The 24,879-nt window shown below is 36.7% G+C and overlaps 1 long non-coding RNA gene across 1 annotated transcript in view; it reads right to left on the bottom strand.

Annotated features, from left to right (window-relative positions):
• Positions 1–24,879, bottom strand: part of LOC135429963 (uncharacterized) — a 36,756-nt gene that overhangs the window by 578 nt on the left and 11,299 nt on the right. The window lies entirely within an intron of this gene.

The following is a 24,879-nucleotide window of genomic DNA, read 5'->3' as shown; positions in this document are numbered from 1 at the left end:
AATGCAAACACTTGAGCCATAGAAGCTTGACACTGAATGCCCACAGCAGCAGTAGCAGCAGTTGTGGCAGCAGGGTGGCCAAAGGCAACGGGGCAGCTCATGTAGGGCCTGTCTGTGTTGGTGTGCGTGTGTAGTAGTTGGGTGTTGCCCTGCCCCTTGGGGCACTGAGGCGGGCTCAGTTTAATGGTCAACATTTTGGGGCATTTTTGAATGATGCTGTCGTTGGTTTCGGGCAGCAACAAATCAGACCAAAAAAATGAGAAAGCCAGAAAAATTCAACCCAATTGATTGGAAGATATTAACTAGGTTCCCAAAAACTTAAAAATGTAAGCTTTACAACAAACGGATACAAGAAAATATTTAAAGCAACAAAATAATAAATTCTGGGAAAGTATATTATAGTATAAATAAGCTCCGCAAACCTTTTATTAGCATTTCATAAATGGCAACATCCCTTTTTTGTCGATTTTTTATCTTCCACCTTATTTATTCTTAACAATAGGTAATTCTCATGATATAATTTCGAACAGAAAAACTAATTATTATTTACATAAGACCTCAAAAATTGTTCACTTTAAATTTAGCTACCTTCCAGCTTGATTTTTAATTATCTTCCATAGAAAAATTTATGCTACACGCTATCCCTTTATTTTTGCTAATTAAGCGCAGAAGCCTGGCCATTTCAAAGACGAAAAAAAAATCAGTTTTGTTAGTTTTTCACTATTTTCCTGAAGATAACTTCCTGCCTGGCTGGCTGCCTGCTGTGGCAAAGGCAAACAACATCCTGCAAGAAACAGCAAACGTCAGCAAGCAACTACTTTATATATCTGCACGACACGATATAATGCCATGTAATAAGAAAGCAACATTTACAAAAGCCAAATGCATACAATACATGTGCATATCTGCGAATACATGCACAGAATGATATATACTTATATGCACTTGTATATTGCTATATATACATATATATATATAGAGTAAGTGCGCGGCGCGTGTAAATTGCAAAGAGTAAAATCTTGTAAAGGCAAATTCCTTTCAAATGCAACCATTTCCTTGGCACCAACATACACACACACACACACAACTACTTAAAGTTGCAACAGTGTTGAAAGAACACACAAACAAACACACGCACACATACACACAGAGGTTTAGAACGCATTGCAAAATGCAATGCAGCAGTGAATGCTGGGTGGCTAAATTTACACAGCGCATTCAAGTTGACTTTTATATGTCATACAACAAACAGCAAGGCCTTCTCCCACCCACAAACACACACTCTGCGTATGTGTGTGTGTGTGTGTGTGTGTTTGTGCTAGTCGAGTGGCATGCAAAGCATGCAGAAACGTACGACTAGACAACAAACAGTCCGAGACCAGTTGCCCAGCTGCACCAATGCAAGAATGAAAGAACACCCAACCAACACACATATAAGATAAACCATACTCAGACAACTGTGCAGCACAGTGTAAAAGATACTAAACAAACATTCTAGTTTAGATACTTGCAGCAGCGAGCAGCAGGCAGCAAGGGCTAGTGAACTGTCGGGCTATTGAGGCTGCCGTCAGTGGCAGGTTTCTAGGTATCTGTGTGTGCGTGTCTGTGTGAATGAGACTTGACCAAAATGCTTGTAAGATGCTTAGCCATGGAGCCGACGACGCTGTTGCGGTCAACTGCTTGCAACTACTTGAATAGCATCATCTGGCCACAAAATTATCTTACAGCTTCTTTGTAAGCCATTGAAAAGCGGTTGAAGTTAAGCGCTGCCGCCTTGAAGTTAACAAGCGTTGATTGATTGTTAGATATGTTCACATTTAACCACAAAAGAATGCTATGAAAAATCGAGAAGGGTAGAAGGAGTCTTCAATCGAAGTCAAGTATTTGTTCATCAAACTTATTAATTGAGTACTCTTTGCTCTACGAACAAATTATTTTGTAATTTGCCTTTGCGCTTTTGTTCTTTTCAACTATAACATATTTTTATTTAAATCTTAGCTCCCCGTGCGACGAATACGGTTCAAATTTCGACGCTTTCATACTTTTTTGTTTTCTTCTGCTCATTAAAACATTCACAACATTTTCTTTTGTTCTATTTTGATACTTCTGTTTTTCCTACTATACGCCTTGATCAAATTTCCTGTCATAAATTTTCCTTTAATGAGTACATTAAGCGTCTGTATTCAGTAATTTTTTGTCGCTTTTGCTTATGTTCTTCTGAATGCTTTAATTAAATTTTCGCTCGAATAACTATTTTATTTTAGCATTTAAATTCTGTCGTATACAGCTTCTTTCTTTTGCGCCCTAATCTATTGTCAAAACTATGCCAAGTCTACAACTTAATTAGGCAAAGCCGCAATTACATTCAAGAAAAAATCCCCCCATTTGTGACTCAGGCTCAGCCCATAGCCTTTGGCAAAGTCCTTGTCTTCATATAACAGCAGACGCGGCGCAGCTTTTATTTTATTTTCATTATTTTTGCACTCTTGCGTTTTTTTCATTAGTCAGCAGCAAAGCTGTCGCATAATAGAATTTGAAAAGGCTTTAAAAACTAGCTGCGCTATGTTATCAAACTGAAGCGTATGAAACATAATGAAAAAATTGTGCAAAAGCGAGGAAAACGGAGTCGGAAAAAAATAGCAACATCAAAGACAAGCGCCATAACCCAAAAACATAAATCCTATGGAAAATAAATAAAGCAAATGGCAAAAGAAATGAATATGCTGCGAGACTACGCGAGTTGCCAGACTATATAGGAGCTACACTCACACACACACGCATACACACACACACACACTTGCACACTATGCTATGCAAGTGCAAAGAAAATCTATGTGAAAAAAGTTGATAAGCGGCAACGAGGAACCTCTTTCTAACACCCAGAGAATCGAGCAGAGGAATGGCTACTATTGAATGGGCTGGAGTCTCGGTTTAAGTTAGGTACTCTCTCTCTCTCTCTTTCTCTCCCTCTGGCAACAGCGCCATAGGAAGCTGCGGAGCCACAAAAAAATAATGAGATTTTGCCGCATGAAAATGACAGAGCAGTGCATAAAGAACTGAGCGTAAAAACAGACCAAAAAAAATAAAGTCCATTTCGTTGCAGCTTTAATGTTTTGAATGCATGCTGCAAATGCTATCAAATAATATTAAAAAATAAAAAGCAGACAAATTTATTGAACAATCAATTTTTAGTTAAACTACAAACTGAAAATTCAAGCAGATGTATTAAAATTTTATTATCAAATAGCGTGTGCCTATTAAGTTTGAAGAGCATATAGTTAATGCTTGCCGTAAATCCAGGTGAGTTATAAACCTAAAGCTATATATGCAGTGCCGCGACAGATTAGATAACAATAAAGGATGTATTTAAAGTTTTAAGAAGTAGCTCAGTAAAGACATTTAGGAACTACTTAAATTTGCAAGGCGGAATCAAGTGACAATGGAGGACCAAAATGCTGTGACTGGATACGTATTAATGGAGGACAGATGTACGTATGTAAAGTTCCAGAAACTAAACAGGTATCACTAAAGATTGTATTCACTGTTCCAGGAGGAGAGGACATCATCAAGGGACATTGAAGGATCAGGATTGAATGTATGGACCAAAAGAGAATAGAAGCCGTAAATACAGTAAAAAGCCGGCAACTAAGTTGAAATCGGGAGAATGCAAGAGAGAAAGACGACGCGAGGATATGAGAAACAATGGTGGACATTTAAATAACAAGTTGGGTAAATATCAAGTTTAATCAGAACATATCATGAACAGAGTTAAAATTGGGAGCATGCAGTCTCTTTACAGTCAAGAAACAATGAAGAATATTTATACATAAATAATTAACAATAATCCTTAGGCAGGAAAATTGATTTCATTACCAATGAAACTAGGCAAACATATCTTCATAGTTCTCCCCAACCATAATATTTGCTACAAGCCAATATTATTTACGAATTAAACTCTAGACTAGAATTAAATCAAACGAAGCGTTTATTTCAAAATTGTCGCAACTGGTCGCCCGAAAGCACATACATTATCAGCTGACAATTGAATAACTAATGTAAGGCTCTGATGATGCAATATGATGATTAATTCAAGGACGCAATTGGCAAAGACAACCAGCAAAATAAACTTGGCTGAAAATTTATGAAAATAGGCTGTGTGCCAAATATCGAGCCCTAGAAGACAGCCCCCGCAAAATGTTTATGCAGCATTGAAAAGTTTGCAATTATTATTATAAATTTACTTGCTATTGTTCAAAGATTATTGTGGAAAATGTGTAATCGGGAAAAACACGAAAACTCACTTTGCTTGCGCACAAGCGAAGAGTCTGTCATTGATTTGCCTTGAGTCAATGAATAAAATATAATGCGCATACGCCACGTGTGAGGCGCGCTCTGTGTGGGCTGAAATATTTATAAAGCACTAAAAAACTTGAGAGGCTGGCACGCCTCCGCATCCGCAAGGTTTAAACAACAACAGGCCTAAAAATTAAACATAGCCAACGATGCGATTTTCATTGTATGACGGCAGTCGCCTAATGGCTGCCAGAATGTGGCCTGAAGGGGACGTAGGACGCAGTAACCATGGCCACGACCACAAGCAGCATAGTCATGGCATTCGCCGTGCCCCCTCTCGCTTTCTGCTGCCACATAAAACGAAGCCAGCAACAACAAAAAACAACAACAACAAGGTCGGCAAGGACGAGCAGGATGAGTAGCAGTAAGCAATTACTTCGACTTCTGGCCTTGCTACTGCTTGTTGCTTCTCTAAAGCTGAGAGCAGAGCCAAAACGGAAAAACTTTTGGTTGCGCCCCAGCAGCCAACAGTTCATGCCACACTTGCCTCTAGTCAACTGTCAATATTTTACTTTAAGACAGCGCCACATCATTGCTATAAATTTACTTGGTGCTTGCAACTGCCAGACGAAAACAGTTTAACAAGACAAAGGCCGCAATGTGCCCCAGGCTGGCCACATGTTAGTCACAAAATAATAGTAGTATCTATTAGTTGTGTTCTTGAAAACTATTTCACCATAAAGCTTACTTGTTTATATATGCAATTATAGTATGTAAGACTTCCCTATATATCAGATAGATAGTTAACATATAATCTTAGTTTGATTCGTCCCAGAACCTACACCCAATACGTCAATTATTATTTTACTTTGTCTCTTCATGATTCGTATATATATAAACACACGTTTCCTTAGGACATGAGTTAAATATATATATTTTTTCAGCTTTTTAAAAATTTATTATATACTGAGTTTTTACTATTAGCTTTTACAGCCTATCTGCATTTAAAGCGATTATTGATATAAATAAAATACAGATTAACGATTCACGAGATTTTAGTCTGCAAAACTAATTCAAATATACAATAAACGAGTTTTTGTCGTATTTAAAAAACTATCTTTATTCGCAAAATCGATAATTCGCCATTTTTGAAACAAACGCAAACGAATTACAAATCGTTCAATGAAGGCTAACGATTTTTTGTTGTCAGCGATATATTATGGAATTTTTATAAAATTCCTGAATTTAGGCGAAATTCTGTCGAATTGGCTTTGCAAGCCTCAAAAGCCAAATGATGTACATATTTTTAGGCGTAGCACAAGCAACAACTTTTAAGTCATGCTTGAGCACAGTTGGGCTTTAACACGTGTTTCATTGCACAGTTTTTGGACTCAACTGACTGCGAGAACAGCCCAAAAGCAGCCCGAGGAGCCACCTTCAGGCTCTGGCACAAGTCTAGCACAAATTTTGAGGTCAACATGGCTGCTTGGCATAAATCTGTGCCCACTCGAATGTCTTGGGCAAGAGTGTACATAAGCTTAACATTTCGGGCAACGGTAGAGAGTGAGAGGCGACACACAGCAGGACATAGAAGACGCCGTGTCTAACGGCGAGCCTACATTTTGTATTGGTGCGCCGCTGCGGCGTTGCCGCCTTGTTGATGCTGGTAATCAAGGCATTAAGTGTGTTTACTGTTTATTTTATTAGACTTTAAGGCTTAATAGCTTATTGTGTGGCATTTTGGGCTCTTTTGTTTGGCCAAATATTCAATTAAAGTCCAATTTTTTGATTTAATTAAAAGTTAAGCGCCGTTTTTCGCAATGAATTATTTATGTCATCAGCTGAAACTCAAAAAGCAACTGCTCAGGCAAATAAAAGCATTAAAAAAAAACTAGAAAAAATCAACCCAAGTGTAGTAAGAAGTTTGCCACATCGCAAGATGGAAAAATTAAGGGATAAGAGGGCGGGTGCAAAAAAATAAGGGAAAACTCTTACACTCATTAGCAAAAGTTTTGGTGGACTTTGGGGCTAACCTTTCCTGGCGGCTACAACTTATTTTAAAATGTATGTACCGCTCAGAATGGCCAAAGCACATGGCAAATATATATATATATATAAATTTCCAGCGCATTCAAAAGTTTTTCGTTTAACTTTTCTTAACCCACCCGCAGACGCCGCTAAGTTTCTGTTGTCGCATTCTCTACAGCATTTTTTTGAATTTTTTCTTTTGGCACTTTCTCAATTTCCGGCAATCCTAGTGGTTCGTTCTGGGGGAAATATGCAACTTTGACGACGTGTCCGAGTGGCAACAACTGCTGCAATCGACTGTCGCGGCGTATTTCTTCTCCGCCTTCAACTACCAAATTTATCGCGCTAATCTGTCATTTTTTTCTCCTCTCTTATTTTGCAGTGCAAAATTGTTGTTTTGAACAAATTTTGCAGCTGCGTTTTTTACATTTTATTATTATTATTTTCTTTTCGCAACTGCTTATCATTATTATGATAGTTGTTGTTTGGCTCGTTTGTGTTTTGATAAACGCCGCATGCCTGGATGAAGGCCCCCGGCAGGAAGTTTGCTAAAGAAGCCACAAGAATTCTGATTGAGATAAACAAACGGAAATGAACTTAGGGAACAAACTAAGAGAGGAAAGTTATGCATTTTAAGCACAAGCTATCACTCAGCTAAGTGTTATTCTGATTACAATAAATTATAGCTGAAATTGTTCTAAAATTAAAGGCAAAATGAAATTGTCTCAAATAATATTTAAAATATTTTGGAAATTCTCTTGGCATTTCCGATGCAAACAATTACGAAATTAAATTTTACTTGAGTTCAATTGAAAAATGCAATATCCATTTGCCATAGTTATTTACTTAAAATAAAATAAAATTGGCTTTCAGTTCATATACGAATATTACTTTTCCATAAGCCAATGCAAATAGAAATATTTCTCATATTTACCATATTCCGCTCAATAGTTTCAATTTCAATTGGCAAAATGCTGGCTATTTATTGCTTTAAAACGAATATTCCAAAATTCTTTCTGCCTATAGAACAAACAGCGACAAGAACAATTGAAGCAGCAAAATTAGCAACGAGTTAAGAGCCACTTGGAATTTTCAATGCAATTTTCATATGCCAATATTTATTGCTTACCCAGGATCAAAAACAAAATGCACAACAATTCGCACCGAAAAAAAAAATAAGCTTAAATATTTATATCGATAGGCTGATGCTCTGCAAAGGTGCATTAAATGTGTCTCACATCTATTATGTTAAATATATAGCTAAAAATCTTTCAGATGAAAATATAACAAAATTTATCTAGTTATCTATCATTTATCAATATGGTTCTACACTCATATCTCCCTATTTATCTAGCAATCCATATATTTTTAAATTCTAAATATATTTTCAGCTATCCATCTATCATCTATGCATACATATTGTACTATGTACCTCTCTATCAATCTGATAAATCATTTTAAATGAATTTAATTTATTTCAAAACATTTGTAAAGCTAGCTTTTATAGTCCCTTTAGATTTACATCTACCTATGCCCGCTTGTTACCTACGATTTCACAAGTCAAACATACCCTTACAGCTCTAGGGCATAAAAACACAGATACAACAGACAAATACACGAAACCAGCAAGAATACAAAACACGATACATTCGAACCAAATATGCGAAATGTAATTCCCAAAACAGCCGCACAGGCGGGCAGGTGTAGTTGAATTGAAATGATATTTCACAATTTATATCGAGCTTCTGTTTCCTTTTTTTTTTTAATTTTGTTTTAACATTTAAAACAAGGGCCAATATCAATAGCTACTAGCCCTCCTAAACTGATAACTGCAACTGGAAAGCATTATGAGGGAAGCGCGGGGACGCGGTGGCAACTGCAATTCGATTGCTTTGCACAGGGTCTGCAATAATTTATATATATATATATAACAGACAATATTCTGTTATCTATTTGCTACAAATGCTGCAACGCTGAAGTCCTAAAATATCTAGTGCGGAGAGAAGAATGGATTTTGGCAAGCAATAGGTAGATTGGCAGTCGGTGCTGTCGTGCTTATAGATACACACACTCACACACAGCTGTTGCTGTGCATATCTCAGATGACTCATAAAATTGAATGAGGCAATTTGAAATATGAAAGGTAGCAAAACGAATTGCAGATGGGTCAAAGGCTTGCGAGGGATACTTGAAAAAAGAAAGTAATATTAAGGCATCGAAAGTAATGACAAAAAAATATTGATTGGTATTTAGTCGAAAGTTTATCAATAGAAATAAAATAGACATGAAATAGCTATCGATATTTATTATATATTAACAATTCCCATGACCATAATTGATTCGATAGTTATCGATTGCGCCTATCGAAACTATTGAGTGCAGCCACTATTGAACTTCTTCTCAAATATTGATCAAATACACACCATATAATCAAGAGGCAAAGAAAAGAAAATCACGAACAGGCAATTTCCAACTAGTTAACAGATAAAGCTAATCATCTTAAAGCCCCATTCCATATGATTACCCAAAAACCAGCTCATTAACGCACCCAATTTCTTAGACTCCCACTCGGATATAAAAATCAAGCAAAATTAGAAAATTGGCTCATGTTACGCTTTAATTAGTATTTAATTGCTTAATAATGCAAAGCACGCGTCGTATGTGCAATATATATTATTTCCTAGGCCCCAAACAGCGGGCATTGTATAAATTAATAAAACATCAACGGACGCCATTAATTTTATTACGTACAAATATTTTTGCGTGCGATCGCTGCTAAACGATGCTGACACAGAGCAAACCCCCAACCACAAACCATCCCCCCAGCCGAAGCCGAAAAGGCAACCCCAAACAACACGCAATAGAGAATATCTGAGGGCAAGTTTGGACATGCCAAAAGACGTAAAAGAGCACAAATCTCATAGCAAAAGTCAAACAAGAAAAAACAATATATAAAAGTAAAAGTAAAGAAAACAAAATTGATTTGTTCTTGCGAAATTCGGAAATGTGTGGGGTGAAAATTTAGTTGCTTGAGCGTTGAAATAAATGGAACTTGGTATTAATTAGCAAATGGCCAAAGCAGTTAAATGAGAAATGTGCCGCGTGCTGCGTGTATGGGCCACATAAATATGTCTCACTCAACTGCCAGCTTTAGCCTTTCAGGTGGGCCAATAAAAGCAAAAGTCGGTTGAGCATTAAAAGTTCGGTTTGCGAGTGTTTGGCACGCAAAGTTTCATTTTTAGTTTCAGTCCCAAATAGTTTAAGTGTTTTTGGCATTTCATGTTGAGAGGGAGGTATTAAAAAAGTGGACAATGTGTTAATTGGCTTGGACACGTCGTAAGCTGCTGGAGTTGGGGCGTCCAGGAAGTATAACTATTGCGCTAAAAGGTAAAGGAAGGCACAAGAAAGTAAACAAACTGTTTTATGGTTTTGTGTGGAAATATTATAAGGTAGAGCTAACTAGGGAAGTATAGAGGATCGTAAACGTCAACTAGTAAAAATCAGGAATAAGGATAATTAAATAAGCTTAACCTAATTTGTTTCGCATTGTATTATCTAACTTTTTCTATCTAACGTAGAGGTCTCGAGACTGATTTCGCGAGATATATATATATTTATATATGTATATATATATATATTTCCTAATTGAACAAACTGAGGGTTTCATTATATTCCTCTGCAGGTTTTACAGAACACTAAATAAGAAAAAATAAAATAAGCTAGTAATATATAATAAAGAGAAACCACTTCACATTTCCATTTGTATATAACTTGTTATATTAATTATGCTGCATATAATTAAATTATAAAAAATATTAAAAATGTATTAAGGCTTCAAGTTTAAGAGGACAAGATCTCCCTTAACCATAAAACAAATTCAGATAACCTATCAAATACTTTTGAGCCGATTCTAATACATTGTTTACCTGAACTTTAAAATATATAATTAATAACAAAAACAAGCACTTATACTGTTGAAAAATAGAGTTTCTGTCTCACTCACTCTAATTCTCTCCATAATCGCTTTCAACAATCTTCTATATTTTAGACCAATTTAGAGTGCTACTCTAACAACAATCACCAGAGCCCCTTAGTTTGCATCTCTTTTAAAATAATTTGCATAATTTAAAATAATCTAAAGATGAAATGATGTCTGCTTAGTTTTCTACATTTATTGTCGCACAGGACACAGCTTTAAATATCAAATTAGCCAAAGAGTGAAGGCAACAAAAATGGTGGCAACAAATTTGCCTGGCTAGACACGAGTTGGACACATTAATTGCGCCGTTGTGATTTGCATGCATTGTGCGTTGTTGAGACCAGCAACAACAACAAAAATAAAAACAACAAAAACCAACAAAAAGCCAACTGATTTAGAGTGTAGTGAGAGTGCATTTAGACTAACCCCGTCGTCGTCTGCACAAATATACCACAAACAACTGCAGCACTTGTCTGGCTGAAATAACTCTTCAGCACACTCGACTCGTGCCCCCCGACCCCGCTTTGCAGTTGCTAATTACAGAGTATTAAAGTTCGCTGACTGCATTGAAGCTGCCACAAAGCGAATAATGCGCTTCAAAAACCGAGTGAGGAAGTGGGAGAAAGCAAACAATTCTCAAACGCTGATAAATGCAATAAACTTTGACAATATGCATTGTCAATTGTCATTCATTTGCTTTTGAACTGCGTTTGTTGTGGCTGCTGATAAAAACTGCATATATACAACTTTTCTGTTTTCATCTGTATCTATATTTATACCCTGAACCCATTGAAATGGGTAGAAAGGGTATAATGTTTTAGTGCAAATGTATGTAACAGGCAGAAGGAAGCATCGCCGACCCGTGAAGTATATTTATATTCTTGATCAGCATCAATAGCTAGAGTCGATCTCGTCATGTCCGTCTGTCCATCCGTCTGTCCCTATGTATAAACGCGTCGATCTCAGAACCTATAAAAGGTAGGAAATTTTGATCGTAGATCCTTCTAGAACCCGCGCAGTATGATCGATAACATAGCCCGTTTCTAAATTCAATATAAATCGATATTTTAAAATCCTGATTTTTGAGCTAATCTCTTAGGTTTTAAAAGCTAGAGTCACCAAATTCGACATGTAGCTTCTAGAATAGAATGAATTAGCTTTCATTCTGTAGCTATCTTGCACGACCTGCATTTGGTGTTGGTAGAAGAGGGGCTCAGGGTATCCCCCAGTCGGGCAATCTCGACAAAAGCATTCATACTTATTTTTTGTGCTCCGTTGACATGTCAGTCAAATTGTGCGGCGCCCAACGATGTCCAATTTCTCGTTTCGTGTTCTTATTGCTGTTGTTGCATTTTATATGTCTATATACAGATATATATATATATATATATCCTATCATAATCTTTACTGACACGCGATGTGTCCGCTGTGCGCTGTGCTTGTTGTGCGTTTTTTAATGTTATCAGCAGTGGGTCGCCTTTTGGCATTTGCTGTCCATATTTTTTCTTCTGCTGTTTGTTGTGTCCGTCCTTGTCACTCATTTGTTGCGTCCATCAATTTGATGTTGTCAATTTTCAGAAAATTTATCGTTTATTGCTACCAAAATTTGATATTGTCATGCAGTTCGTTGGCTTTTTGGTGTTGTGATCTATTTAAAACCGCTGACAGACAGGTCAACAACAAAGTTGACAACTCAACTCGCATTGTCGTGTTATAATATTGGACTTTTAAAAATATATTCGAATAGGAGTTCTTTAATATTATATCTCGAGCTTTAGTCTATAGACATTACTTCTGAGATTAACTTAATATTTGTAGTAAAATTTTGTAGTTCTAGTTTTTTAATTTGTATCACTTTTTTTCAGAAAAACCTTAATAGATAATTTATTTTTCTGTTTTAATAGTTCTTGTAAACTTTTAATATGATATATAATTTAAGCAAATAATGTACTTAAGTTGCTGCACATAATAAATCGCGGTACCAGCATTAAACATGCACCAAAAAAGAGGTACCGCAACTCGGTTGCAAACAAAATGAAGAACTGCAGTCAATAACTGTAAATATATACCCAAAAAAGAAACACAATAAATAGTGTATGTGCACAACAAATAGAGCACCATCAGCTGCACCGCAGTATGCAACGAGCTGATAAGCCCGTCATAGATTTGCCATAAAATGCAAACGTCCCACGCAAAATAATAAACAAAAAATGAAAATATTTAACCAAATAATTTCAGGCTGTGTTTCGCTTGGCTGCATTCCGAGTTTTCCACACTGCCTCCCCCTCCCCCCGTTGCAACGTGTGCTGATAAAAGTGCCATAGGGTTTTTTGGGCAAATAAATATGTGCAGCAGCCGCATAAAATACACAACAACAACAAACTAAAGCCGTAAAAAAAACGTTGTGCCACAAGATATGGGGGAAGGTAAACACAAAACTGGCGCACAAAGCTGTTGACATGTCTGTTGGTCTGTCCTGTGTGCGCCCTGCGAGTGAGAGTGATAGAGATGAGCACACACACACACACCCACACACACAACACACAATCGCACAACAAATGCAAATGCAGATACAGATACAGACGTATAGATAAGTTTCGACCCGTGGCTTGTTTATTTATTTTTGGACTTCATGTTAATTCGTGTGTAATAGACAAATGTGGCCCCCCAAAAGCAGGTCCAAGGGCAAAAGGCATAACAAAAGGCCAATGCGAAAATTGTTGCTTGTAACCCTTTATTTTTGTTTGAAAGCAAAGTATTTGTTGGTATCTTCGTGTCTGTTTTGTGACATCACGTCGCACGCTTATCACGACGGCTGCGCCCTCTCTCAAAGGGCTTTCATTTTTTTTTTTTGGTTCACCCCTTTTGTTTAACCGGGTGCAGGTGTTTGACTCCGGTCAGTGAATGTCCCATGTTTTTGGACACGTCCCTTTTGCTAGAAATATTATCAGACATTTCCTTTTGCTTGTTTAACCTTTTCCCATTTTCATTTTTTTTTTTTATTATTTTCTTTACTTTGTAAACTGTTAAATTGAATTAAGTCAGTGAAAATGTCGAGATTTGTCTGTGTGCGAATTGGATTTAATTCTAGATTTCATGGAATGTGTGTTTTCTGCATTGAATCTGCTCGTTCATTGAGATAAATTGAATGGGAAGCAATGCACAGCATTGTAGTCATGGCAAATGGGGAGAAAAAAAGGAAACTAAAGAGCTAAAGGCTTATTTTCCCAAAAATATAATTCGCCGTAAAGGCTTAGCTTACGGCAGCTCAAACATTTTCAAACATGTTCCAAGAAAAGCTAGATATTTCATATTAAAGGAAAAGATTAAAATGGAAATAAGGGCAAACCATGTTATAAATAAAATGTATGCGAATTTTTCAACAAGGAGAATTGTCTGTGTATAAAATATATTGCCATCGCCAAACTACCATCAAAGAACTGATAAAAGCGATTAAAATTATGCGATTAAATAAGTAACAATTTTAAAACTACACAATTTTCATGCCATATTTTCATTGAAAAATCTTGTTGGAGCTTTTGAAGAAGTCATTAATTTGCAGCTTAAAATCATAAAGAATTTGCCAAGAGAAAGAAGTGATTATCATGTTTATCATGTTTTTGCTAGCTTTAAAATAATATGCAAATTGTTTGCTTCAAACAACACAGATTTGCAGTCTGTTCGAGGCGCATCAATTATTAAAGACAGTAAATATGCTACAGTGCGTATGAGTTATGTAGTTCGGATTGTTATATATGAACTGTTGTTGGTGTTGTCCTTTGTTGTGTGTGTGCGTGTGTGTGTTGTGCATCGTTTGTCGCTTGTTAATATGCCTCATAAATAACACATTTATGACACAGAGACAGACGCACACGCACGCACACACACTCGCGCGCACATTACAATGCAAAACACACACACGTCTGTTTTGTTTTCTCTTTCTGTTACGACGTCTCTTTCTCTCTCTATTAGCTGCTTTGATATGCAAATTTACGCCTCTTCTATTTTATATACGTTTGTCTACATAATAAAGTTGCGCCAGATTTTTCGCATTTATTTATGAGGCAAACACACACATCCATACGCACACACACACATGCGATTGTCGCACGCACACAGTTCTCTAATAGTTTAATATGCCTATAATTGTTAGAAAATTTGCATGCATTTGAGTTTGTTGCTGCATTTTAAATATTTTATTAATTTCATCCACATTTTTGTGACAATTTTAAATTGGCTGCGTCTAGCGCTGAGTGCGAATGACAGCCATTGTTTAGCTGTTACGTCTCCCCGCACTCGCTCTCCTTCCCTCTCTTCTCACTCTGTCTCTATCACTCTCGCTGGCGCATTTAATCCGATTGTCTGTGCCACTCTCATTGATTTATGTTTAACGCAGTTTTCGGGTAGCGCATTTCATTTATGTTATATGAAATGATTTCACATTTACTTCTCAATTTTTTTTTTATCGCTTTGTCAGTTTTTGGCGGAAGTGGCGAGAGTTTGTTTGGTTTTCGGGTTTGTTTTGGTTTGCATAAATTTTTTGGTGCATACTTTGCTGCGCATGCATGAAGGATCTCACATGCTGGTTGTGCATGGATGTGTGTATCAGTGATATGTATGTGTGTGGGTTTTTTTGTGTGTGCGTACGTTGCTGTGAGCTATTGATTTTTGAACACGCTCGTTGTACGTGTGCGATTTTGTCGCCTGACATAAAGCTTGCAGTTCAGCAAAATTGAAGAGTATATGAAGCAAGTGAAGTTGTGAGCCCATGAGCTTAAATTTTACAGTGTATTCTAAAGAATTATTATCGCAAGGGAGGAAAAGAAATATTTGATTTTTGAATATATGAAGTAATGGGTTTTTAAGTATAATAAAAATAGACTAAATATATTAAATCTGAATTTTTTCATTCTAGACAATGAACATTCCAGTAACTATAAATAGTTTACATAGATGGTTCTATGAAAATTCGTATGTTCAGCTTTGAACATATCTTTAAGAATTTAGACATTTGAGATGTTTCTCATTGAGATCCCAAGAATATATTTTTGGGAGAAGATGAGCATTTTCTCTGAGGAAAATTCGTTCACATGCTCGTTCCATGTGCTAAAGCTAGTTCTATGCTAGTGCATAGAAATATATTCCTAATCAAGCAATTCCACTTCCAAGCCCCTCAACCTATCCAAAAACTGACACAAAACATATATCTGACCTACAAGAAATAATGGCAATACTTTTCACACGAGCACTCGCACTTAATTTCCTAGAATTTGCTTATTTACGTATTTATTAAATGCGTCATCCTGCCGATCATTAAGCAAAATCTCGCCAAGGAGCAACAACAGCAGCGGCAGCAGACAAGCAGGAGCAATAACAACGGCTGTGGCAGGCATAAAATTGTCCTTGACATAAAGATGTTTGCACAGCCGAGCGCGATGCTGCGCCTGACACAGAAGCTGAGGACTTTATTAAGACATTTTACGTTGAAATTTATATAAAAGTAGAAAACAGCAGCCGCACACAAAGACACACATACACCCACACTGGCGGCAATAAAGCCAGGCGCAGCTGAGTTTCATGCAGGAATCGTGAGATTTATGACACAGCCGGTAGAGATAACAACAACGGCAACAAGGACAACAACACAAGGACGAAGTCTGATATGCCTGGCAAACTCAGACTCTGCTCACGTTTCGCACGTTGAGGCTATGCCATGTTTGTCATAAAAGCCAAGTTAAACCAGGCAGCGGGCCAGGCAGCAGGCCGAACATAACAAATATTGGCAACTTTTGGTCGATTTGCGGACATTTGCCTTTTCATATAATTACGCTAAATTCTTGGCTTTTCTTGGGGACAAATCAAACTTTTCATCACTTTTTATTAATTTAGCAAATGTGGGAGAGAATGTGTTAAATTTGATGAAGTTGGCGAACGATAAATATTTATTTTTCTGCCTTGGGTAATAGGTAAAAAGGATTATAAGATTATATTAAAAATCTATACTTTGAATTATTTAAATGTGCTTTTTTTTCGAGATGCACTTAAATCTGTTTATCGTTTCGAATTCCTTCGGACTTTGACTGAAATGAAAACTTATAATACTGAAATTAAGTTAGAGTCTGTGCTCACTTCTATTGTAACGAATTTAATTTAAATAATTTCTGAGCTTTTGGCAAAAGGTCAGCTACATTTGGTAACTTTTTTCAAGAAGAAACATCGACAAAAAGAATGCCCACACACAAATGACTTTATGAGAGTTTAATTGCTTAAGAATTACGCAGGCAAGCACAACAAATTAAAAATGTATTTCGGCTACCGTTTCAAGGGGCAAAGTTAACCTATTTTGTTTGCCTGTGTAGCTTGAAAATTTAATTAAAACAAAATTAATTTATTCCAGCTGAGGGCAACTCTTGGATGTAGTTATATAGAAATTTTAAAAAAAAAAATTGTTGCGGCTCAAATTTGCAGAGGAAATTTATAAGGTTTAATGTGGGTGCCAATTGTTAAATGCTGGCATAAAGAGCGACACAAGCAGCTGCTGCAGTAAACAAATTAGCTCGTTTCAACTTGCACAACAAACACACACACACGCACACACATACACGTTGTAAAGATTATATATGGTATATATGCCAATGGCAGCTGACGCGCCACAAAAAAATAATTAAAACCGCAGAAACAAAAAATATTTTTAAACTGTGTACAGTGAAAACTCTGTTAAAGAGCCGTCAATTAAATGCGTAGAAAAGTGAGCTGTATGCAAAATTAAATGAATTTATCAGGGAAGGATACGCTGCTTATGAAAAGAACGAAAGACACTTTGTTAGAAAAGTAAGGAATAGGATTTAGAACATATAAAATTGGCCAGCTACAGGTATATTTCAAGGAACGTTGTCCGTTTGCAGAGTTTTCACTGCACATTCACAATTTACGAAAAAAAAGAAAGCCAACCAATTGTGCAACATCTGAGCAAAATAAATAACAGAGTGGAAACAAAAAAGAGTGGTTGCTGCAAAAAAATTGTAAACGCTGCAATTAAAGACAAAGTCGTCTGTCAATAAACGCGGTTTAAGCGGCTATTTTTGTTGTAGCCGACGCGGCTTTAACAACTGACTGTATGTGGGCGTGTACGAATATATGTGTGTGTGTGTGTGTGTGTGTGTGCGTGTGCGGCACGCTGAAAAGTATGCTACATGAATGCATAACCTGTGGGTCAGCAAAAATAATGTAGCCATGCTTCATTGAGCGTCGACGCTGACTGGCCTGAACTGTGCGCTGGGAATATAACGCTGACTGCTCGGCTGCCCGACTGCCTTTTGTGGTTGTATGATGATGACCGCAGCTACAAAAACCCACTCGACCAAAGCCAGCGCCATCAGCAGCAACAACAACAGCAAGAACGGCCAACTGTGGGGTGAAAACAATGCTGCTGCACAACATTTGCCACAATGGGAACTGGGAATCCACGACAACCGTTGACCAGCTTGGCCAGGTGAAAATTTAAGTTCGCTGCACGTTGGACGCAATGCCAGGCGTTGTTATTCAGTTCTACCCCCCTCTTTTCTTGTTTCTCTTTCTCGCCTTTGTTTACGCCCTCTTCGGAAAGGAGTGAAAAAGCAGCAGGTTAGGCGGCCAATTGTAGAAATGTGGCAGTGTACTGGACTAAAGCTAAAACAGTTGCCAGTTAAATTGTGGTTAAAAGAAAAATCTTTCGTTGAAATGCGGTAAAAGTTAAAGAAAGAAGCTAGTACTATAAATATATATTTACAATTATACAATATAACATAAAATAATTAACACATTTTGGATGTATATTCTCTCACTCTCTTAATTTTTGATGCTTTTGAAACTATTTAAAAATTCTTTTTTAGTTTTTGTAACTTAGTATGCTTTTGAAATTATTAATAAAATACATTGGGATTCTCTTCTGTCAGTTTATTTAAATATATATCATTATTTTTATATATTGGGCACTTTTAAAATATCAGTTGGATAAGTTTTGTATGTGTATGAACTTCCCAAAAGCTTTTAAAAATAGTAGAGCATTCAGTCTGAATTTACAACATTTTTATTTTGGAAATTATTAAAAAATGCTGCAAATTTTAATATCTTTAAAACGTTAATAAACCATTTTGGTTTCCATATACTAAACATCACAAATTTTCATTATCTTTATTGCCCTGCGCCTACCTCCTCCTTCCCTCCTCCTATTCCTCCCACCCTTGAAATGTCAATTAAACCAGCCACATAAATATAAAAAAAACAATTTGCCTGCTGCAAAAAAAAAGCGTCATAAAATGAGCAATTTGCATGAAAATATTGTCGCTTTAATGTTAAGAAAAATGTGAGGCACATTTATAGCAACGAGTCCTTTGAGCACAGCCCTTGCGGGCCATAAGTTAGAGCTATGAGAAAATGTACACACACACACACGCATATGGCAAAGAGAGACATTTAGAGTCATTTGAGTGCCGCCTTTGTTATAAATACAACCATACCATATAAAATGTATATATTGTATGTATTTTTTTTATTCTGTTCTGAAAAGCCTGGGTAAACAAAAGTAAACACATGTCTGCTGCGGAGCATCAAATAACGGAGCGCACTGTGCAACAAAGACCACTAAAAATATTATATCTAATAAAGCAGCAGGCAAAATGTAAAGCAAAACAACTGCGAGCCATAAGAGAAATGTTTTCGAGCCAGCGAAGAAAGAAAAAATATGTATACAAAAAAAAAAAGCAAAAGCACACAACAACAATAACAAAAGGCATCAATCATAAGTCAGAGCACATGCTACATAATCTGCGTCCATCCACCCCACTGCTAACGATTGCCCGGGCATATATCTGTCTTGGGGTCCTGGCCCGGCTGGCATCCACCCAGGCTTGCCTATTTTTTAGGCTGTCTTAAAGACTGCAAAAAGGCATTGAAAAATAGATTGCTGCAGCACTGCTCCCCATCTCTCTCTCTGCCTTTCTCTAAGCGCCCTCTCTCTCTTGGTGCTTTGACATTCAACGCTTGGAGTCTATTTGCCACGCCTCAGGCAGCTGCTGGCTGCCGGCGGCATATGTTCATTAAATTTATTAAATTACAGACACACGCAGCACATGACACATCAAGGACAACAAGTGTCAGGACATGCTCGATATGTGCGACAGCAACAGCAGCAGCAGCAGCAGCTGTGCAGACATTGCAACATTTAATAAAGACATGCGAAACTCTCTTACAATGATGTACGCTAATTGGCTGCTTAGGCAGACGGCGGACACATCATTAAATTAGACCAAATGCGAATGGAAAAGCAAAATGTGTTTCTAAGAATTTCGAGTAGCATAACATGCCCTGTAATTGAATCATTTACAACAAATATATATATTTTTTTTTTAATATGAATAAAATAGTAGAAAAATTGCAAATGAAAAGCAAAAAATATTCCATTCAGCCTTTGAAGTATACTTAACACAGCTGGATTATTATGATTTATAAACACAAAAAGCAAATTTCTGCACATTTTTAACAATCAGCTCAGCAAACGTATTTGTTGCCATTGTGTGTTTTTAAGCATCCTTTATTATTATTATTATTATTTTTTGTTTACGTTAGCCCATTGCTATTTATTAATAAACTATAAATATTTATTTCAGCAATGAAAACCAGTGCATTTTTTGTACTGTGCCCATTTTCAGTTTTATTTGTGCCACATTTGTTGTATGCTTCGAATTGTTATACAAACAAATTAAAATTAAAACAACTGAATTAATTTTTATAGAAAACTTTTGCAAAGCACAAAATACAAAAAATACGGCAATTAGTTAACAATGCAGAGTTTCGAGAAGGGAAAAAAAAATAGGTGAAAAGGGCTAATGATGGAGTTTGCTAGACCATAACATACCCCACTTTAATAGTCTATATATTTAGAGATAAAATAATGTACAAACAGCACAATTTGAAGCTGGAATAATGTATAAATATCCAATAATAAAACATTTATTACAATTAAAATATCACAGAATATAATTTCCATTACACTAATTACGCTTATTCTTTTTTCTGTAAGTCTCCAAACTCTACTTGCACCAAATATTATATTTTATTTTTATATAAAACATATTTGGCAAACAAAGAGTAAACAGAGCTGTGTTTTTCAATCGTGGCACACTTTTAGCCAGTCCAAACAACAACCAACCAAATAAAGCTTTTAATTGTTGCCAATGGATTAAGGTTTATGTGCGTATACTTAATATCCCTGTGCACTCGGTCAGTTTGTTTGGTTGCCTGGCGGATTGAGCGCGCGTTATTTTTTTACTGACTGGCTTTGCATCTGTGCTAATAGTAATTAAAACTATAAATTTTCAAGTGAAATTGTTCAGCAAGCACGCGTGAAATAATAACAACAATATACACACACATATACATATATATATTGTGTATATATGCTCTTTTAATCGCTTTTTTATAACCAATTAATTGAAATATGATTGGTAATTAAATGCATACTTGATGGCCAGTGGCATATTTTCATTTTTTAAACATAATTAATGTCACTGTATAAATAAAATAATAAAACAAACAAAAAAAATGTACAAGTGCCGCTCAATTAAAGCTGAAAAAGGTGGGCCACAATAACAACAAGAGAAACTATAGCCTACTTTCGAGCGTTCAATAAATGTGAACAATGACGGTACGAAAAGCACGGCACGTGCCACAGCGTCTAGTCTCGAAAACTAATTGAAAGGCAGACAGACGACAGTCAAGCAGTGTCTGGGCAAGTAAAGGAATAAAAAAACGCGGCAGGAAAAACAAATTTGCATATGGCGCAAAATGGCCCACAGCCAGGAGCCTACAAAAGGACGGGGGGTGGGTAAAAAAAAAAATGAAAGGAAGCTTCCAAAGAAAGGAGCAAGGCAAAGGCAGCAAAACTCGAACTGGAGCACAGCTGCTGCTGCAACTGCTGCTGTTATATAGCCTGGCGTCCTTGCCATCGTTAGTATCCTGTTATCTCTCTAATAATGCCTCAGAGAGTTTGTAATTAAATTTTTCAAAAACTGAAGCGCCCATCGTTAGAACAGACCGTCCGTAGTCATGGGCCACAACACAGCGGCAACAGCTACTCATCTCTGAGATGCAAAAAACTTCAGATACCAGCTACGAGATACAAGCATTGGTCGCACTGGCGGGCAACGGGACGTCGCATAAAGAACGTTACGCGCACGAGTGCCACTAGTTAGTTAGATAATAACGCTCAACGGAAGCTGTTCAAAGCGGAAACGGAAGTTAAGTTAAGCGCACTACTAAACAGATATTCAAGAGCAGCCCAAGTCATACCACGCAATAGGGCCAACACGGACGGACAGAGCGCGCATTGCGTTAAGCGAATGACGAAATGAATGATAGATGGATAGACCAAATGTGCTGCCAATGTGTGTGTTCCACGAAACGTTTTCGCTGTTATTTAAATGCCAAAATGCAATATACGGTAATGGTTATGAAGTCAACGCCAGTTCTGTCACTTAGAGAGAGAATAGAGTATCAGTTCAGGAGAGAATAGATTATCTGTTCACGAGAGAATAGATTATTGCTTCAGGTACAAAAAAGGGAATAAATATCGTATAACTCTCACTTATGATGGTTCTCTTGAAACTGCACTCATTATCTAAATTACTTAATTATTATTACTTAAATCAGGACTAGTTTAAGCTTGTTCAATTTAGTTGATCACCTTTTAAAAGGTTATTAAAATAAGTCTCGTTTATGCAGATTCTACAAAAAATTTTTTCCGAAAGATCCGATGCTCACAGAACCAAAACAATTTTCATACTGTGCTTGTTGAGTAAGAGCCCAAAGTCATCCTTCTAAATAAATAACCGACGCCGTCTTTTATCAATATAAAATAATTGTCTAGGGTGGCATTATTTGTTTCAACATTTGCCTTCAAGCAATATAATTACCATGACATTTTGAAGCCTTAATATTATTTCTACTACCTTAAGTCTTATCAATAACACGCTCTAAAGTCCACATCAAATGTTTGTTTCCTCAAATTTTGCAGATGGGTGCATTTGGCGAAGATCGAGTGAAAGAGATTTTTCCGCATTTAGTACGTTTCCATGGCTTCTAATTATGCTACGGGTGTGGGTTTCATGACGTCGTCCGTTTTGGGTTCTTGCCACTGCGAAAGCAGCCGCTCGTTACACTCACTAACACAAATTAGATACTACGCATGGCGCATGAAAAGCATAACAACAAAATGGGAGTCTGCTTCGGTCTGGGCACTTGTGCAACCGCAGACAGCTAGACAGTCACGTCAAAGGCTGCTGTCCCGGTGTCCCAGTGGCTGCTCTATGGGCGTTGGCGTGGAGGCGTGGCCTGCGTATTTCATTTCACTTTGTGAAATTCGTGTGATGTCTATTTAAATGGTTACGTAATTGCATAATTATATGGCTGCCCAGCAAGCCGAAACCGGCACAAAGCCGAACCTTCCTTTTCCATAACACGCAGAGTTTGTTTTCTGGCCTAATGGGACAAAAGTGTGGGCTCCAAACTTTTGCACAGATACGTGCAGCAAATAGATAAATAATGGACACCCACACAGACAGACAGAAATAAATACAAGAATCGCACATCAGAGGCATTTAATTAAAAGTCATAAATCAAAAAGCCGACAAGTTTAAGGAAATCATTTTGAAAACTACGAATAAAATAATCACAAAAATGTACAGACTACAGTAGTCAAGCACAGAATGGACTGTAAAATGCAAATGCATTTAATTAAAACAATATCAAATGTGTGGCAACTACAAGTGGCACGAAGATGCTTGGCCAGACAAAACGCAGATCAAGAAATTTCGCATCCGCAGCACGTTTTTCAATTAAAAGCTCGTTGAGGCGGAAGTCTTTGGGATTTTTGTTGGGTCCACAACCAAAGCAAACTGTCAACAAGCGGGCGGCGAAAAAAAGTAAAAGCAAAAGAAAAAGTTGTGTAGCAAACGCGTGAAAAATCGCGCTTTGCGTTTATTGCCGCAAACCGACGCTGCACGTGATTTGTGTGCGATTTTTGGTGTTCTTTAACCGTTTGGTCAGAGGCAAAACATTTGTGGCCAACGCACACACAGACACACGTACACAGCTGCAAACATAGATAATTGCCAGTTGAATTGCGGTTAAATATTTGTGCAAATTGCTAAATTTCGTTTTGACAAAATTTGATAAATTTTTATTTAGTTGTTTGTGGCTGTTGTTGTTGTTCATTAAATATGCTTTTCACATTTGTTGATGCACATTTAAGCCTCGCATCGATAACGTATATATATACACATATATTTTTGAAAAATATTTATTTATAAATTATTTAAGCAATCGAATTAAATTCAAGAGGTAAAACTCACCATACAAGTGGCTAAAAAATTAGATTAGAAATTATTTAATAATATTTACATAAAATATTAAACAATAAATTGAAAAAATTTAGCTTAAAATAAAAGTAAATTTTATAATAAAATAAATTGTAAATCTTATAAATTTACACTACTGATTAGCACCATGATTGAGAATATTTACATTTTTATTGTTATCAATTGTTTAGTTAAACTAATTGCCTATCAAAGTGTGGTGCTGGCCATAAAACGTTCAGCATTTCGCAAATGCTCAGAATTATGCATGGACACTCTAAATGAAAATCGAATGTGCAGCGAGTTGGGAAGAAATCAAAACATTTATCAAATATGCATTACGCATATTAAAAATCAATTAAATATTTATGCAAAATAAACACACACACACACAGTCGAAATTGACTGCAAAAAAGCAGCAGCGACAACAAAAATGACAAAAACACACAATTTGAATTATGCGAGCAGACGAAGAAATTTTGTATAGTAAGAAGCGAAAAGCGGGCGAGAAATTGTAATGTAATTGAGGCAGAAAAAAACAAAAAAAAAAAAAGAACAATAAATAAAAGCAAATGAAATTAAAAATTTATTATGCTCAGCTGCTGCTGCTGCTGTTGTTGCTGTTGTTGTTGTTGTGTCGAATAAGAAGCGACAGCAGCAGCAGCCAGAAACGGAAATGGATATTGCTGTGAAAAACAGACACACACACACAGCTCGAGTGAGGAGGTTGGGCAACAGCAGGAGGACAAATGATGCTGCTGCTGTTGAAGTTTTGCATTTCCGGTATGCAAACAGCAGCATGAGCAATAACAACAACAGTAACACGCAGACACATGCTCAAGACATAAAAATGTGTAATTGTTGTTGCCATTTCGTTGTTGTTGCTTTTGTTGTTAACCATTGATAAAGCTTAACAGTCAAGCCAAACGAAGTGCAAAGGGTGCGGCAACGGCAACAGACAAAAACTCATTTGCATTTAACACGTTCACAATGGTCGCACAGCGGCAATAACAGCAACTAGGTAATACAGTAGGTATTAACTAAATGCAATTCAATTGAACATTTTACGCGATATATATTAAATAAATATTTAGCACTGTTTGCAATAAGCTATTCACACATAATGCCTGTGAGTTTATAAGTTTGCTGAGCTTAAATTTACTTAGATTAAATTCGGTAATGTTATAA

The sequence above is a fragment of the Drosophila montana genome, unplaced genomic scaffold, assembly GCF_035044405.1.
Source record: "Drosophila montana isolate Dmon_TW-CO22-7 unplaced genomic scaffold, ASM3504440v1 contig_2747_1, whole genome shotgun sequence".
Lineage (NCBI taxonomy): Eukaryota > Metazoa > Arthropoda > Insecta > Diptera > Drosophilidae > Drosophila > Drosophila montana.
Note: the sequence above shows the minus strand (reverse complement) of the source record. Positions and strands in the feature narration are given on the sequence as shown.